This window comes from Lissotriton helveticus, chromosome 9 (assembly GCF_964261635.1).
Source record: "Lissotriton helveticus chromosome 9, aLisHel1.1, whole genome shotgun sequence".
NCBI classification, from domain to species: Eukaryota; Metazoa; Chordata; class Amphibia; order Caudata; family Salamandridae; genus Lissotriton; species Lissotriton helveticus.
Window position 1 is genome coordinate 1,153,624,807 of NC_136070.1, and position 13,556 is coordinate 1,153,638,362.

The 13,556-nt window shown below is 48.1% G+C and overlaps 1 protein-coding gene across 3 annotated transcripts in view; it reads right to left on the reverse strand.

Annotated features, from left to right (window-relative positions):
• Nucleotides 1-13,556, reverse strand: part of IL17RB (interleukin 17 receptor B) — a 321,832-nt gene that overhangs the window by 45,160 nt on the left and 263,116 nt on the right. The gene's annotated exons all lie outside the window — the stretch shown is intronic.

Below are 13,556 nucleotides of genomic sequence, written 5' to 3' on the forward strand. Positions count from 1 at the left end.
ACGATTTAGGAAGGGGGGGAAGGAGGTCAAAGTCCGTAATAATAGGAGAATGATCAGAGATGACAATCGGTTCAATAGAGGAGGAGAGAAGAGTTTGAGATAAAGAAGAGGAGAGAAATATATAATCTAGACGAGAAAAGGAGGCATGAGGGGGAGAAAAGAAAGAAAAATCTAAAGTGTCAGGATGCGTGAGTCTCCAAGAGTCGATAAGGTGAGCCTGTGCAATCGTGTCCAAGAATTGTTTATGTGGTTTATGTGGGGTGAAGCGTACAGAGGACTTACGATCTAAGAAGGGATCTACTACTTGATTACAATCACCACCCAAAAGGAAGCAATCATCTTTGTATTGGATACACTTAGAAGTAATTGTGGGCCAGAAGGAAGAGTCAAAGAGTGTGGGGCCATATACATTAAACAAGGTAATAGGAATTGCATTAATAAGTAATTTGGTTAATACCCAACGACCCTCTTCATCCTTTTCTTCGAGCACAACCTTGCATTTGAGGCGTTTGTGGATCAAAATGGCAACTCCATTCTTTTTATGCAGGGCCGGAGAAAACAACACAGTACCAACCCATTGCCGTTTTAACTTTAAGGATTCGACATCAGAAAGGTGAGTCTCTTGGATAAGAACAATGTCAGGGTTATAAGAGGAGAGGTGAGATAATACTTTCTGCCGCTTAATAGGATTATTAAAACCTTTCACATTCCATGAAACAACTTTAAATATGAAAACATAGTAAAGAATTCAACTTTGAAACGTGCAAAAATATACAGTAAAAGTGAAAAATGAAGCATAAAAAAAGCCGGAAATAGGAAAGTACGAAAAAAGAGCAAGGAAAAAGGGAAAAAAGGGGAGAAAGGAAAGGAAGGAAAAGTAGCGGGGAAAAGGGAAGTGAGACAACAAAGAAGACAGTACATATCCAGAAGGATGACTGTAAAAAACATACCTGAAGGGAATACAAACAAGGGGGGTGGGGAAGTGGTGACGCGTAACAAGACGGAGTCGACCAGGAGCAGGGACAAGGCCGCACCAAGACCTCACGGATGAACATAGGGATGAAACGAGATGAAGGGAGTAATCAAAAAAGCACAATTCTGTGATAAAAAGGAAAGAAAAACATTAATAAAGGGGTCCAATGTAACAAAAGTCATACAGGGTTACCAAATATGAGAAGAAATGGATAAAGGAAGAGAAGAGGAAGCAGAAGTACATGGAATACATGAGTACAAGAAAGAACATAGTAAAAGAGGAGGTAGAAGTAAGAGAATAGCTAGTTAGCCACTAGTCGAAGGGGAGGATTCCATTCCATCGGTGTTCTGCAAGAGGAGGAAGTTTCGAAGTTCACCAGGATCTTGAAAGGTCCAAGTCTTATTTTGATAAGTCAGTCTGAAGGTGCAGGGGTGGAACAATCCATATCGTGCTCCCATGGAACGCAAAGAGGGTCGAAGGGAAAGGAATTCCTTCCGTCTAGCAGCAGTAGCGTTGGAGACATCTTGGGTTAAAAATACACGTTGACCTTGCCAGGATATTTGTCGTTTAGCTCTAGCTGCAGAAAGAATGGAAAGAAGGTCCGTGAATTTTAAGAAAAGGATGATGACACCTCGAGGTTTTGTAGATGTAGTTGTACGTGGTCCAAGCCTGTGTGCCCGTTGAATGTTGATGGTCGTAGAAGAGGGCATGTCCAGAAGTTTTGGAATGAAAGATGTGAAAAAGGTGACTGGATCGTCCCCCTCAAGAGACTCTGGCAAACCATAAATACGTAGATTATTTCTTCGATTTCGATTTTCCAAATCCTCTGTATGTTGTTGAAGTGAGAGAACAGTCTTTTCCAAGGAAGTGATGCGTTGTGTGTTAGATTGAACCTCAGGGATTTGTTGTTCAATGGAGGAAATACGAGCGTCCATGGTCTCCCATTTATCTTTTAGAAGTTGCATATCTTTACTCATTTCCTCACCGAATGGTCTTATCGCCCGGATTTCCTCTAAGATCAAGGTCATGGAGGTAGAAGAATTGTCTGGTGAGGGAGGATCATGTTTTAGTCGCTTGGAAGACATCGCTGGAGGTGAGGATTTATTAGTTGCCTGTACTTGTGAGGCACGTTGTGAAGTGGCCATCTTGAGAGGCTGTGTGGAAGGAAGCAAATCAATGGGAGCACTCGAAGGGGACTTCCCAGAAGGAGGAAAAATTAATTTAGGCTTGCGTAACTTGCCCATGCGATAAAGACTAGTTCAATGAAAGCACGAAAAGGAGGTGTAGGGACAACACTCTAATGAAAGTTAGTCAAGGAGAGTTAACAACTTATTAAGAGGCACTGAGGGACACAACAGCCATGCGAAACCTCGTAACCTGTATAGACGTGCCACCTATGACACGTGAGCTGACATATAGGAAGCGTAGATATTCCAGTGTATAGACACGGTTGTTACATGGTAGAAGAGAGTACCTCATAAAAAATAGTCATTTAATATGCAGAAAAGCAGGTGTTGTAGTCTTCAGTACATAAAAATTTGTTGTAGAGGATAGGAGCAGGTATAGATGATGTTAGAATAGCGAAGCCATGAGGAAAAAACCGCTATGCTGAGTGAAGCTGTTGCGCAGTTAGATGCGCTCAAAATGGCGGCTTCCTGACAGACGATAATCGCATTATGAAGAAAGGGTTAAAAGTGAGCAAGGCGCATCGCATGCAGCAGGAAGAGCCTGTCAGCGCTTACCACAAGGTCCACAAAATGAATGAGGGAGAAAGCAGGGGTCCAGCGCTGAAGTGTCTGAAGCAACGAAGAAGTTAGTTGAGGCTGCAGCGACATGAAATGGCGGCCTCCCACAACGCGCGTTTTCCAATACGCGACAGGCACGTCGCGATTTACAGTGGAAAAACGACACGGAATGGGGTATAAAGGTGATGTACGTGCTCACCGCCGGTTCCGGTGTGATATATTGCAGGTCGTCGTAAGAACAGGTCCCTTCACATCGGGAAAACCGTTCGGAGAGTCTGCGATGCGGCGGAGCTCCGCAACTAGCCGGCCATCTTGCTCGGCGCCCAAGCCACGCCCCCATGAGTGAAACGTCTGATATTTATCTATCTTCGTGGACTTCATTACTTGATTTTACTCGCAAGAAAGTGTCACTCTTAATTGTCACACATTTAGTGGTTGAATGTCACTCATAAATACACTGAAACTATGAAAATGTCACACATAAGCAATCTCAAACCTTGGCAGTTATGCCGAATATAGTAGGTATTACTAACCTTTAAGGCCAAGAAACATTTGAGCGGATTGCAGCACCTGCTAAAAAACTTTCAGAAAGAACTATATGTCACAGGTGCATTATAGCCCATGCCTCATTTTCTGACACGATTTCAAGTGCTTTCTAATCACTAACGTGTAACATTTATACTGTTTGGGTGTTTGAGTAGGAACGCATGTCCCGTTATTTCGTGTAAAACTGGCCTATAGCTGTTAATGCATTCCGTTTCTTACACTCAAGATATGATGACAAGTTCTCGGCGTGACATTGAAGGATTACACAAATGATGGTAGCACTTAAGTCAGCCCTGAGCCCCATGTAGAGAACATTCTTCTGTATAGTCTGAACTGCTGCAGAACCTTTTAGGGTGGCAGCATGGCATTTGCCAGGTGCCGGACTGTCCATGTCCCCATACTAGGAGCGCACCAGTGTGCTGATCTAATCAACAGAGAGTCTGTGCCCTCTCAGATGCAGCCTCTTCTTCACTCACCACCGGGCCTTGGAGAGTCCCTGCATGTGTGGTTCCGGCAATGTGAGCACTCCAACAACTCTGACACTAAATGAAATGAAATGAAATACCAGTATTTGTAAAGTGCACAGCTACCTCCGAAGTGATGTCCCGGCGCTGGGGGCCATCAGGAAGATTAATCGAGCTATTGCTGAGAGTCATGTGGTGCTGGGCTAACCTGCCGCCGGCACTGGGGATCGAACCGGGAACCCCGTAGCCCGGAGTCAGGCACCCTGGCCGCTGCGCCACACCTCATTCAGTAGTAGGATCAATGGTAAACAAGGCCAATCTGTGGATTGCTTGCGCACTTATTCTAGAGGTTCAAGACCTGTGGTGAGTGGACAATGTAGCGTGCAACAGCATTATATCTGTACTGACAACAGTTCCAGGATGCTACTTCATTGTGGCAGGGCTAGAGCACTTGCATTATTCATTTACAAGAACCTGGAAAAGGTCCAATGAGCCAATCGGCCATTGTCAACTGTAGAAAAAATTGCACTGTGCAGTTTGGAGAGATATAACATGCTCAACTTCTCTACTCTGCTGATTTCTGTGACAATCTCCTTCCTTGCGGTGATGCGGAGAGTGAACCTAAAACGCGTTTATTTAACACAAGATGCATGGCACTTGGCAGGGCTGGTACCAGGGTAAGTCCTGAAAAAAAGGCTGGAGTACTGGGGCGGTTAAGGGCTTCTGGGTGTGCTTGGCTTGCTGAGAGCCAAGCTCGGCTTGTTGGCCCGTCCAGCAGCTTGCTGCTGCTCTGCAGACCCTGAGAGTCTATGTGTGCCCAGTAATTTCCAGGGGACAAAAGCAATGGTAAGATAACTCCGATGGGTAATTATCTTGCTGGAGAGATCAATGTTTTCCTACCTGCCTTAAAGTAGCATAGATTGTTAATGTGGCTGCAGTAAAACACAACTTGCAGGTTGCCACTGTTCCCATGGAACGATTTTCATTTTTAAGATTCTGCTCTGCAGAGGCCCACATGTGACAGTTAAATAGAACTCTACATAAAATCCCCTGTACCCATCTTCAACACGGTGTTGCTGTACTTTTACATACTAATTATCAGTCACGGATCGTTAAGGCAGTTTTACAACACATTTTAAAGTGCCTCCTTGTAATATTTACTGCTTAAAGTGTGTACGGATCATCAGAAATGTTTCTGCCTTATATGTGACCTCCACTCTGTGCTCTCTGCAGAGAGGCCTAGGGTTGCATGTGCATTTATTCTGAACACCTTAAAGACCCACTGGAAGACACAGTGAGAAACACGTACTGCTTTCAGTCTTAGGGCTCTCAATCATACCCATCATAAATCCCATCATCAGAACTCACCCAAACACCAAGCTGCGATTCAGTTCACAATATGTACTATACTAGTCACATATTGCATGAAAATAAAAATACAGAAACACAACATCTCGAACAAAACAAATATCCATACGGGTGAAGTAAATGTAAACAGGGACTGCTTTGCTGACATGGATTATCTTAGGGTTTTACCAATCAGTGCTTTTGCCTTTAAATTTAAGAACATGAATATAGGGGTCCATTTTATAGGCATTTTTTAGGACCTGTCACACTTAATTTTCAACAACGGAGCTGCACAGACCTATAAGATTGCCCAGGCCAGTGATGGTGTGATAGCAGGGTAGTGCTAATGATGAAGTGAGCTGGAACAAGAGGAGTGATGACAGTGTCAGCAGAGTTGAGGGAGTGTCACAGTTGAAATGTTGGGGAGAGGGTTTTGCCATAAGTTCTGAGAAATTGCTTCTTTTTCCTTTCTGCTCCACCAGCCTTTCCTTCATTTAGAACCAAAGCCAACCCATCTGCTTCTTGCCCAGCCTGGAAACTTTAGTATAGTTCTTGCAGCAACTACACAGGTCCTATGTAGCTTTTTTTAATAGATTATGTGCTCATATTGAAGGACTTCCGAGTCGAGAGAAGAAAAGGAAATTGATCACTTTCTTTTCTGGCCTCTTCAGTACTTTTTAACTTTTATATGTGACCACCATTCTGTGTGCGCTGCAGAGAGGTCAATGGTTGGATGTAGTCTCAACCCCTTAATAGCACACTGGCAGGCACTGTATGAAACTTGCACTGTTTTCAGCTGCAGGACTCAGTCATGCTCTGACAGAAACACCAACCCACAATCTGAACTCACCTAGACACCCGGAGGTGACTCAGTTCACAATGTACACTAACAAGAGTCGTTTGCTGCATGAAATTAAAACTACAGATATGCATCTTAAAAAAAGCAAATACTCTTAGGTAATGAATGATGGAATGAAAATTAAGGAAGGGGCATAGAATGGGATGGGACAAGTGGAGTGATGGCGGTGTCAGCAGATTTGAGAGACCGTTACTATTGAGATATTGGGGGAGGGTATCACTAAAAGTGTTGGGAAAGGGTCTTTTTCCTTTCTGCTTCAAAAGCCTTGCTTTCATTTTGCCCCTAAACAAACCAGTCTGCTTGTTTCCTACACTGGGAGCTTTAGTCTAGTCTGTGCTGCAACACATGGCACCAGCAAAGGTCCTGTAGAACATTTAGTGAAAGAGTAAGTGGTCATAGTGAAGGCTGGACTTTGCAGTGAAGGTCAGGGGACTCATCAGAGTAAGTGACTATCTCATTTCTGGACAACATACATTTTAACTGGAAGAAATGGGCCTCTGGGTATACTGTGATGACCCTTCCAGCTTGCCAAACCAGGCGTGCTGGAATTGCTTTAACCTCAGGGTGGTTTCTTTACATGTGTATCATTTGTGGTGTTAATCCTGCGAGATCCATTGAATTTACTGGATACATTTACTACTTAGGAGCCACATTGCTTAAGGTGTTTTAACATTTCCGCTCCTGGGATTAATTAAAAATGGGTTATAGTCTGCTCTTGTAAAGTTCATTCATCCAGGTTTGGGTTTAGATTAGTGGTGATAGAGTGTCCCAGAGGGGGGCCAGTCTACAAAATGTGTAATTATAAATAAAATTTAGACATGACTGCAGAAGTGCATGGGTGCCCTTTGAAACTCCTCCCACTATACGTATATTGAACTGAAGTTAGATTTATGGTCTGAATGTTTCCTGAAGGCTGTCTTTACATACTTTGAAGGTTGCAACTTTGGACAGATACTAGTGTGCGTTGGGCTAAATTTGAGCTTGAAACTTGAAAGCTTTGAGCTTGGGGTAGGTCTCAAAATCTGGCAACACTGTCTGGGAGAATGCAGTAGAACACAAGGTAATCAACTAATAGCTGCTCCTGTTGGAAGTACATGTTTTACTGAGAATGTCAGACTTAATTCTCATATATCTGAGAGTGTGTGAATTTACAGAAAATTTGCTCCCATTTTTCAAAAACCAAAACATTAATAAAAAGGAATTGTCATTTACAATGCCAATAGCTCAAACTCACGTAAATGTGAGACCTATTGCATTGCAAATGCTTGTTAAGGTGAGCTCTTAGGTGGGTCTGTGAAGCAATCATTGTTCGGTGAGGGCGTGCTCAATTGGTATGGTAAAGTTGGTGTGTTCCGTAGATGGTTGTGAGACCAGCCTGCCTTTAGGGTGGGTGTGTTCTGGGAGATGAGGCCTGGATGCTGATGATGATGGAGTGTGTCCCACAGCCACGCCAGTCGTGCTGCCATTGGACAGCCTCCTCCCTGGTCTGGCCAGGCCTCCTTACAATGGCTTGTTTACTCTGCGCACTGCTTTCTTGGTGGAACTGGCTGTTCCCTGCCAGATCTGGTTTACACCGCTCCTGGAGCCTATTTACGAAGATTGTACACAAATGCAGCTTTTTTTAGGGCGCCAGAGTGGAGTAAATATCTTATAGTCGAAACTTTTCTGATTAACATGCTTACCAATTAAAATAATATTGTATATTACTTGGTAAGCGTTTCCTAATTTCTGCCTATATTAAAATAGCGAAACACATTTACCCTTCTGTCCCCTACGTATAAAACAATCTCAAAAGCCCAATTTGTTCTCAACACAATTTTAAAATATACTCAGTTAACAAGGCGATTTTTGTTTACTTTACATACTTTGTCGATTATAAAAACATTCGTATGAATAGTAATTGACTTGTTATAAATGTTCGAGTTCCAACTGTTATGATTGCTTCACATGTGGTGCCCCCGTAGCGCTGCCTACATTCTGCTCCCACTGAGGGGGGTGATTGGGCCTTTTGACCTATCTACTGACGAGTCGCGCTCCCCCTGGGCCTAAGGGCGGGCCGCGCGGACGACAGCATCGGGCTGTGGTGAGAGGGCGGGCCGCAGCGGAAGACACGACTGCGGGGACCGGCTGCTGCTGTTCGTGCCCTGCGGCCCCGAACTCCTGGTGGAGCCGAAGCCCTGCAATTACCAGTGAGGACTACCTGCCCCGACCTCAGCACGGACTTGGCCCTCTGGCTGCCTGGACTGCGGGGCGCTGGGGTCTGGCGAGGGGCGCTGCACGGCTAGTACTGTGTCAGCACTGGTCAGCACTGGTGCGCTGAAGAACTACGCACACCCAAGGGAACTTTCGCGGCTGCGGTAGCCGCTGTATCCTTCGAGGCGGAGGTGGCGGACGGCTGCCTCTGCCCTCCCTCCTCCCCCCCCCGACTGACGAGGTTTGAGTGTTCGGTGCAGGTGAAGGGCGCGGGCCTGCCGCGCGGCCCAGAACGGACTACGGGGCCGCGGTCCCGGCGGCCCTGGGTAAGGAGCTAGTGCTTTGTGCTGGCAGGAGGCTGTAGCACGGTAGAGGCGTTGTGAGGAGGTGCGACCCCGGCTTGGGCACATAAGCCATGGAGTGACACTTGCTGGGAGCCTTGCGGAAAGCTGGGTACCTATGGCAGTCGTGCCTTAAAGTTTTGGATAGGCTGCTGGCCTCTGCGAGCTTGAGAGTGACACAGAGTGTTCTTTGTGGTGGTTTGGAGCCCCTGGGAGAGCGGCTTACCTTCCCTAGATAACCCCTGCTTGCCGGTGGACATCAAATTGCCGATCTCACTTGGCACGGGGATCGGAGAGGCTCAATCGGGTGAATAGTGCTTCCTCCCTACTGATATCTGGAGGTGTGAGGCTGGAGTGTGCAACGAGAGACCCGGTTCGGATTGCGGTCTAGTGGAGCTGGAGGGGGGTTGCGCCTGAGCCGGAGCGGCACATCTGACTGCTCTGGTGCTGCTGGCCCGAATTCGACACTGCGAAGAGGAACGCGCCAGCGCCAGTAGACGATCAAGTGCTAGGTCGGGAGAGAATGGGGCGCACAGTCAGGACACAGTCATTTGATCCTAAAGGTACTAAACCGGGCGACACCGCGGCGGGAAAGGATCTAGGCGCCCACGAAATGCCGGAGGACCCCCGCAGGACATCCGCAGTTTGCTATTGCCCATGGAAAAGGGCCATCAAGGAGGCATAGCCTCCCTGGGCATCAAAATGGACGTGCTTACGTATCGTATGGATCGTATGGCGGAGAGGCTGGATAAGCATGCGGAGCACCTGGATATGTCCGAACGCAGGCTTACTGAGGTGGAGGAGGCCCAGGCCACTTTGGACACTGATGGTAAGCTTCTGGCCAAGGCGATGCAATTGCTACAAGACAAGACGGAGGACTTGGAGGCCCGTTCCCGGAGATTCAACCTTCGCATTACGGGTCTACCGGAGACCAAGCAGACCGGCAATATGGAACTCTTCATTGAAAATCTCCTGAAGCGTCTCTTGGACGACTCGGCCTTCTCTGCCATGTTTGTGGTCGAACGTGCACATCGGTCTCTTGGCCCGAGGCCGAAGCCTGGAGCCCCCCGGCCCATTATTGCCAAACTGCTCAACTACAGGGACCGCGACGTGGCGCTGCGACTTGCACGGGAGAAGCAGCCGCTGCGGTACGAGGGCTCGACCATCGCCCTGTTTCCGGACTTCACCGTCAGGGTACAAGAGGCACGGCGTCAGTTCCTATCGATGAAAAGACAGCTCCGAGAGATGGGCACGGACTATGCGATGCTCTACCCGGCGAAGCTCCGAATCAACCGACAGGGTCCGTGAAAATCAAGGATTTCCCCTAAGGCGTTGCAGAGAGCCCTAAAGAACTGGAGGAGGGAAAACCATCCTGCCTAGGATGGCCCGCGAGACGCCGCGGGAGGTTCATTGGATGATCAGGACTAACGAGGACTTTTGCAGATAAGGAACACTTTATGCCCTTTGCTAGTTGGGGTGGAGGGGTGGCGGGTGTGGGTTGGGGAGGGTGGGGGGGAGACACTACCTGGCCTCGCTAAAGGGCTGTAGCTCCACGGATGGAGGCACTACCGGGAGGTTGGCGCTGATATGGGTACGACATGCTCTCTAGGAACTCTATATGCTAGTAGGGGTGCTGGGAACACTGAGTCTACAGACCCCACAGTCTATTTTTCTTATGCATTGTGAGATGTATTGTTGTTTCTCCTTTGTTTATTAAGTGCAGCGCAGGGGGGGGTCTCCCTAAATGATTATTCACAATGGGGGAGAGGGGGGTTTTCTTTTGGTTAACACGCACAATGCTTTTTCTCTTTATATAAAGACGGGGGAGGGGCGTGCAGCTTTTTCCTTGATTTTTCTTACAGAGGGTTTGCATATTGTCTGCTACCTTTGCCCCTGTGTGTATCCCACTGTCTTATTTGAAGGTTTTGTTTAGGTTTTAGAGGGTGAGAGGGGGAATTTGGGTAGAGGGGGTGATTAAGATGGGAAGCGGGGTTGCTCGCGGCCTCGTTGGGGTTGGGCAGGCGTGGGTGGGGCAGGGTGGAGGGATTGGTGGGTCTGTTGGAGTTCTCAATACACGATGTTGCAAATGTTTGTTACCACTGGATGCCCTTTACAGCCACATCGCACGACTACGACACGACACGGTTTTAGGATTTACTTGCAGATCAACACTCTGGAACATCCACACAGACCACCATAGATAGACTAGATGCACCAGGGGATATCCTAGCCACTTTGACGATGATTACTTGGAACGTCAGGGGACTGAACGATCATAGAAAAGTCCGCAAGGTGTTGAAATATTTTGCACGACATGGGGTTGATATTGCCTTATTACAGGAGACGCACCTCAATTCAGACAGCCACATTCTTCGATACAGGGGCTTGGCGGGAAACATACATGCTTCCGGGTTCACAACGCATGCGAGGGGGGTGCTGACGTGTCAATGTCAAAAAATGTCAAATGCTTTTATATAGCGCACTTATCACCAAAAGAGGTCTCAAGGCGCTTGGGTCAATCCAAAGGCGCTTTTACACCTGACTCCCTTGGAGACCGACAGGGACGGGTGATACACAATTTCAAGGTGCTGTGGGAAGGGTATGGACATTTGTGTAGTGAACACATACGGACCCAATTATGACAACCCTAGTTTTTTTGGGGACTTAGCGGCCAAGGTTGCGGCACACTCAAGGGGGGACGTGCTCTGGGGAGGAGACTTCAATATAACTAGACAGCCACGACTGGACAGATCGGATGGCCCTGACCGCCTCTCTTCGGCCTCTGCTAGAGCACTGGAGTCGCAGATGGTCCGGTTGGATTTGCGGGACGTTTGGAGACATAGGCACCCCACCCAAGGGGGTTACACTCACTATTCTGCTCCACACAATGTTCATACCAGGATAGATTACTGGCTGGCCACGGCGCACCTCACCCGGATGATACGTGCCTGCACTATCTTACCACGCACTTATTCAGACCACTCCCCTATACTGTTGACGGTAACGGCCCCCGCAAAGCGTATTCCACCATTCGCCTGGCGCTTTCCTCCGTTTTCTCTGTTGGATGCCTCCTTTAAGGAGGAGCTGGCGGAGGCTATCGAAACGTACTTTGACGCAAACATGGGCTCGGTCGACTCGTTCCAAACAGTGTGGGAGGCGTTCAAGGTGTACATCCGTGGCGTCACCATCTCAAAACATTCGGGAGTTCTCAAGTCGATCAGGGTTAGACTTCGCACCTTGGAGGCCAGAATTGCGGAGCTGGAACGGCAGAGCTTACAGGATAACAGTGAGGACCTTACCCGAGAATTGGCACGAACCTTACGCGAATACAATGAGGAGGCTGATGCTGAGGTTCAACACTTAGGTAAATATGCTATTGCCAGGGCGTACGGAGAAGGGGATCGCCCTGGTGCAGTGCTTGCACAGCTGGCTAAATGACGCCGGGATAGGACGTCGACCCCTGTCATGGGGTCGCCTACAATGGAGGAGCTGCTCTCCGATGAGCAGGTCGCGGCGCGTTTCAGGGAGTATTATGCGACACTGTATGCCTCGAGAGGCCCGGTCCCTGAGGAGCGTATCCTGGACTATCTCACCCACATAGAGCTTCCCTGGTTGTTTAACACGCACAGGGAGTCTTTGGCGCGTCCGATAGAGCGAGAAGAAATAGTATGGGCATTGTCTGCAATGCGGGCGGGAAGCGCCCCGGGCAGCGATGGTCTCTCTGCTGCCTTCTACAAGGCTTACTCGGACTTGTTGATCCTACATCTTCTCTCCCTCTGCGAGGATATTGCGGACACAGGTACGGTGCCGTCTATCCTTCGCGAAGCAATTTTGGACGCTTTTCTCAAACCCGGGAAGGATCCGGGGGACTGCACATCATATCGCCCCTTGTCATTGCTGAATGTCGACGCGAAGATATTCGCAAAGATAATCTCCAACCGCCTTGCCCCAATGGTGACTGAGCTGGTGGCACCAGAACAGGCCGGTTTTGTTCCGACCCGGAATCTTACTTATAATCTTCGTACGTTATTCGCAGCATTTCAACATGCTAGACCAGAGGACCCCGCGATAGCGGTTTTCCTGAATATGGAGAAGGCTTTCGACTCCGTCGAGTGGCCCTTCCTGAGACATGTCCTTCGCTGTGTGGGGGTGGGCGAGCTGTTCGTGCAGCTGATAGACACGCTGTACGCTTCCCCGTCTGCCCGCATACGGATAGGTTCACTTACCACGGACCCCATATGGATACGCAGAGGCACGAGGCAGGGATGCCCCCTATCCCCTATACTATACGCGCTGGTCGCTGAGCCGCTTGCCTGCGCCTTATGCGAGTATCATAGTCATAGAGGCATTAGTTTCCCTACCTATAATTTGATTGTGTCTTCCTACGCGGGCGACACACTGCTGTAGGTCAGAGACCCGGAGACGCATCTCTCAGCAGTGCTCAGAGAGGTGGTTCTGTTCAGTTCGTTGTCGGGGATCCATGTCAATTGGAATAAATCCCTAATTTTCCCACTCACACCTGCTACGCGACCCTTTGAGCCGGAATACCCCATACAATGGACCACGGATGCAGTTCGATATTTGGGGATCAGACTACACACGGACTCGGACGTGGTCCTATGCGAAAATTACGGTATAGCAGTCTCACGCCTTGAGGAAGACGTCGAGAGGTGGATAGCTCTCCCATTATCACTCTTGGGGCGTGTATCACTGATGAAAATGGTAGTCATCCCACAGTTTTTATTTTTATTTAGCAACATTCCAATGGTGTTGTCGAACCGCTTTTTCCAACAGCTTCAGTCCTTACTGGTTCGCCTGGCATGGGCTGGGAAACAGCCTCGAGTAGCCTGGAAAATACTAGTTCGCCCGTACGAGTCAGGGGGATTGGGTGCATCCGATTTGGAGCTTGAATTTGACCGCTATAGAGTGATGTTGCAGCAGAAACACCATATCAGCATATTTGTTTTCAGCTTGCTCCGCCTGCTATTAATTTCACTCCGATAAATGTGAAAAAGGACTCGGAAATGGTATGTGTTATTCCCCAAATGTGTGTGCAAAGTAATAATCCTTCACTCGTAGTAGTACATT